The sequence below is a fragment of the Mustela nigripes genome, chromosome 2 (genome assembly GCF_022355385.1).
Source record: "Mustela nigripes isolate SB6536 chromosome 2, MUSNIG.SB6536, whole genome shotgun sequence".
Lineage (NCBI taxonomy): Eukaryota > Metazoa > Chordata > Mammalia > Carnivora > Mustelidae > Mustela > Mustela nigripes.
This window is the reverse complement of record NC_081558.1, coordinates 144,288,656-144,294,011: the sequence shown is the minus strand read 5'-3', so window position 1 is coordinate 144,294,011 and position 5,356 is coordinate 144,288,656. Positions and strand designations below refer to the sequence as shown.

At 42.1% G+C, this 5,356-nt stretch overlaps 1 pseudogene; it reads left to right on the top strand.

Annotated features, from left to right (window-relative positions):
* The first annotated feature begins 2,013 nt into the window (after nt 1-2,013).
* On the top strand, nt 2,014-3,391 carry LOC132010547 (elongation factor 1-alpha 1-like; annotated as a pseudogene).
* The last annotated feature ends 1,965 nt before the right edge of the window (nt 3,392-5,356 follow it).

The following is a 5,356-nucleotide window of genomic DNA, read 5'->3' as shown; positions in this document are numbered from 1 at the left end:
CACAGAAACAATTTGCCTGATAGAAGCCCATGAGTCAGGAGTAGAGTCAGCGAGAGGACTGAAAGACTTGACCCCTCCTGGCTGGACTAGCAGCCCAAAGGTAACCTTCAAATTACTTTAAATCTTTTTTTTTTTTTAAGATTTTATGTATTTGGGGGACGCCTGGGTGGCTCAGTTGGTTAAGCAGCTGCCTTCAGCTCAGGTCATGATCCCAGCATCCTGGGATTGAGTCCCACATCGGGCTCCTTGCTCGGCAGGGAGCCTGCTTCTCCCTCTGCCTCTGCCTGCCATTTTGTCTGCCTGTGCTCGCGCTGTGTCTCTCTCTCTCTCTCTCTGATAAATAAATAAAATCTTAAAAAAAAAAAAAAAGATTTTATGTATTTGGGGCACCTGGGTGGTTCAGTGGGTTAACCTCTGCCTTTGGCTCAGGTCATGATCTCAGGGTCCTGGTATCAAGCCCTGCATTGGGCCCTCTGCTCAGCAGGGAGCCTCCTTCCCCCTCTCCCTCTGACTGCCTCTCTGCCTACTTTCTGTCAAATAAATACATAAAATCTTTAAAAATATATTTTATGTATTTATTTGACAGAGAGAGAGAAAGAGCGTGAACACTTAAGCAGGGGGAGAGGGAAAAACGGCTCTCTGCTGAGCTGGGAGCCCAATATGGGGCTCAATCCCAGGACCCGGGATCATGACCTGAACCAAAGGCAGACACCTAACTGACTGAGCCACCCAGGCACCCTGCCTCCAATTTACTTTAGACTGAGGCTTTCTGCTACATGCTCTGGTGGCTTAGAGGACTATCCTCAGGACTATAGAAGTAAGCTAGAGAAAAAGTCCTCTAAACATGTTGATAACCTGGAGAAGTCCTCCAGCCTTGAGAGTGGTAACTTTGTACTTTAAATTTCCCAGGACAAATATATATATATATATATATATATATATATATATATATATATATATATATGTATTTATACATGTATATGTTTGTGTATATGTACACAAACTGTGTATGTGTGTATGAATGACTTGGAACTTGACTACATAAATAATTCTTGCGATTCAACAATAAGAAGATAACTAAATAGAAAATGGGCAAAAGAGTTGAATTGATAAAAGAGATACATACAATTGGTCAATTAGCACATAAAAAGATGCTCAACATCATTGGGCATCAGGGAAATGCAAATTAGAACCATGAAAGTGTACCACTTCATATCCATTGTGGTGGGCAAAATTGAACAGACTCACAGTAGGAGTGTTGTCAAGCTTGTAGAGCAGCTGGGACCCTCATACACTATGGATGGGAGTGTAATGTGATACCGCTACCAGAGAAAATGATCTGGCAATTTCTTCCAAGGTGTCCATATGAGCTAGCAATTCCATTTCTAGGTATTTAACCAGGAGAAACAAAAACATGTCCCCACAAAGACTTGTATGCAAATGTTCATTGCAGTCTGTGGAAGGCAACCCCTCCCATGGATCCCAGTGATCTCTGCCTCTTAGAACTCATGCCTTCATGTAGCACCCTCCCCTTGGGGCTGAAGCTATCAATTTATCTCTCACAAAGAGATTATGGCAAAAGTGAGGAGATGCTGCTTCTGAGATTAGGTTCAAAAAGACTCGTTTTCATATTTTTGCTCTCTCTTACTCTCATCCTCACCACTTGATGAAGCCCCTGGGCACATTATGAGTTTCTCTTTGAAGAGGCCCATATGACCAGGAATTGAGGGAGGCCCTTGACCAACAGCAAGAGAGGAACAGAGGCTCTTAGGCCAATAGCTATCAGGAAATGGAATCTTGTTGAACACTGTGAAGGTGAGAATGAGCAGCCTGGCCAACACTTTGCTTACAGCTTTGTGAGAGACCCAGTGGCAGAGCTAGACCTGAATTCCTGACCCACAGAAACTGTGGTATAATAATATTTCCCTTTTAAATCACCAAGTTTTCTTTTTGGCAATGGGTTTGCCACCAGAACACAGATGTCATGAAAACCACCACTAAACCTAAACCAAAATGGGAAAGGAAAAGACTCACATCAGCATCATCATCAATGGACTCATGGATTCAGGCAAGTCTACCACTACTGGTTATCTGATCTACAAATGTGGTGGGATCAACAAAAGAACTATCAAAGAGTTTGAGAAGGAGGTTCCTGAGATGAGAAAGGGCTCCTTCTAGTAAGGGTCTTGGATCAACTGAAAGCTGAACATGAACATGGTATCACCATTAATGTCTCCCTGTGGAAACTGAAGAAGAGAAAGTATTATGTGACCCTAATTGACACTCCCTGACAGAGACACTTTACCAAAAACATGATTCCAGTCACGTCTTAGGCTGACTCTGCTGTTCTGATTGTGGCTGCTGGTGTTGGTGAATTTGAGGCAGGCTTCTCCAACAATGGGCAGACCCAGGAGCAAGCCCTTCTGGCTTACGCATTGGGTGTAGAACAACTAATGGTTGGTGTTAACAAAATGGATTCCACTGAGTCACCCTACAGCCAGAAGAGATACAAGGAGATCGTTAAGGAAGTGAGCACCTACATTAAGAAAATTGGCTACCGCCCTGACATAGTAGCATTTGTGCCAATTTCTGTTTGGAACAGTGACAACATGCTGGAGCCAAGTGCTCCATGCAACCATGCAACCAAGCTGCCTTGGTTGAAGGGATGGAAATTTGCCCATAAAGATGGGAATGCCAATGGATCCACACTGCTCGAAGTTCTGGATTGCATTCTCCCACCAACTTGTCCAACTGACGAGCCCTTGTGTCTGCCTCTCCAGGATGTCTACAAAATTGGTTGTATTGGTTCTGTCCCTGTGGACTGAGTGGAGACTAGCATTGTGGTCACCTTTGCTCCAGTCATTGTTAGAACTGAGGTAAAGTCTATAGAAATGCATCATGAAGCTTTGAGGGAGGCTCTTCCTGGGGACAATGTGGGCTTCAATGTGAAGAATGTATCTGTCAAAGATGTTTATTGTAGCAATATGGCTGGTGACAGCAGAAATGACCCATCCATGGAAACAGCTGGTTTCTTAGCTGCTTAAACCATGTAGGCCAGATCAGTGCTGGATTTGCACCTGTGCTGGATTGTCATACAGCTCACAGTGCCTGCCAGATTGCTGAACAGAAGGAGAAGATTGATTGTTATTCTGGAAAAAAGCTGGAAGAGGGTCCCAAGTTCTTAAAATCTGGTTGTGCTGCCATTGTTTATATGGTTCCTGGCAAGCCTGTGTGTGTTGAGAGCTTCTCTGATTATCCTCCTCTGGGCCGTTTTGCCGTCTCTGAGGTGAGGCAGACGGTTGCTGTGGGTATCATCAAAGCAGGGGCCAAGAAGGCAGCTAGAGCTGGTGAGGTCACCAAGTCTGCCCAGAAAGCTCAGAAAGCTAACTGAATATTATCCCTAATACCTGCTCCCCACAGTCTTTTTTTTTTTTTAATTTATTTATTTGACAGAGAGAGAGATCACAAGTAGGCAGAGAGGCAGGCAGAGAGAGAGGGAGAAGCACGCTCCCTGCTGAGCAGAGACCCCTATGTGGGACTCGATCCCAGAACCCTGAGATCGTGACCTGAGCTGAAGGCAGGGGCTTTAACCCACTGAGTCACTCAGGTGCCCCAGCTCCCTGCAGTCTTAAAACGGAAGAATGCCCTCAGAACTGTTTATATCAACTGGCCATTTAAGTTTAATAGTAAAAGACTGGTTAATAATAACAGTGCATCATAAAACCTTCAGAAAGAAAGGAGACTGTTTTGTGGGCCATTTTTTTTATGTGTGTGTATGAAAGATTTAAGTTATTAATTTTTAAAAATCAGTACTTTTTTATGGAAGCAACTTGACCAAAAATCTGTCACAGAATTTTGAGACCCATTAAAACAAAAATGCAATGAGGACAAAAAAATTTTTTAATAGATCACTAAATTTTGTGGTGATTTGTTATGAATATGTAACATATTCATAGAAGTCAAAAGCTGAAAACAACAGGACAATAATTAACATTGTGGTGTATTCATTCAATGGAATGCCACTTGGCAGTAAAAAAAGTAACAAATTCTGGTACTTATAACAGCATGGATAAATCTGAAACCATTAAACTAACCAAAACACACAAATTGCAAACAAAAGAGGGTATATAGTATAATCCCATTTCTATGAAAGTCTAGAAAAGACAAACCTATTTTAAAGTGACAGAGAGCAGCTCAGTGGTTGCCCAGGGCCAGATGGTGGGGGGTTGACTGCAAAGAAGCAAAAGAAACTTCTGGGGTTATGGAAAAGTTCTGTGTTCGATTGTGCCAATATAGACAATATAGATTGTATAGACCTTTGTCGTAACGCATTGGGTTAAATACTTAAAGAAAGATACATAGGAAAAAAATAAATAAAAAATAAAAATGAAAATGATACATGGTCATATTTTATTATATGCAAATTATGCCGCAATTAAATTGATTTGCAAAGTTTAAAAAAATCCCAAAATAAATACAAGATGTGAAGCTATGCGGCAAGTTTTTTTTAAGCAGGCTCCACAGTGAGCCTGGAGTGCGATTCAAAGCTTGAACTCATGACGCTAAGATGAAGAATCAGATGCTTAACTGCCTGAGCCACCCAGCTGTTCCTTCGGCAGCAAGTTTAAATATCTGTAGGAAATGAACCAATTCCTAGCAAATATAAGTAATCAAAATTGACTAGAGAAGAAATGGAAAATTAGAATATACAGCAACCACATATAATAGATTGAAAAGATGATTAAAGAACTACCAAAAGCTACTTAGAAATTATTTAACTTGTCGATCCTCAGTTTCTTAATCTGTGAAACGGAAATAAAGTAACACTTAACTCACAGAACTTTGGGCCAATATGCTTGGGATAATACTTGGGACCCAGAAGTTGTTCAGTACTAGCTTCCCTGGTGTGCAGTGGTGTTTAAGCCTCTTGACGCTGGTTTTTGCTTCTCTTTCCAGATGAGCAACATAACATCATTTAATTCAGTCAACAAACATCAGGTTCCTCCTTTCGAGATTCTTCCCAAAGAGATTCCCAACTGCATAGGATTGAACAGAGTCTCTCTGTGGCTTTCTGTCCTGAACCTAATCGTGAGGAGAGAAGAGAAAAGATGACAAAAAGCAGAAAGAAGGAGGCTAAGCCCTCAGAAAATAACTACCTAGGGGGGAGGGCGATTTCTTAAGAATATCGTAAGCGCATCAACACATCCTTCTGCAAGCCCTAAGGTAGGATGACACAGCCAGTACTGCGCTGTAGAAGGGGGAAGGTTCAGAAAGCTAGTCCGCAGTGTTGCCACGCTAGTTCTCCCCACTAAAGCGAAGGGGCAGATGGATGGAACTAGAGCTTTTCACCTGGGGG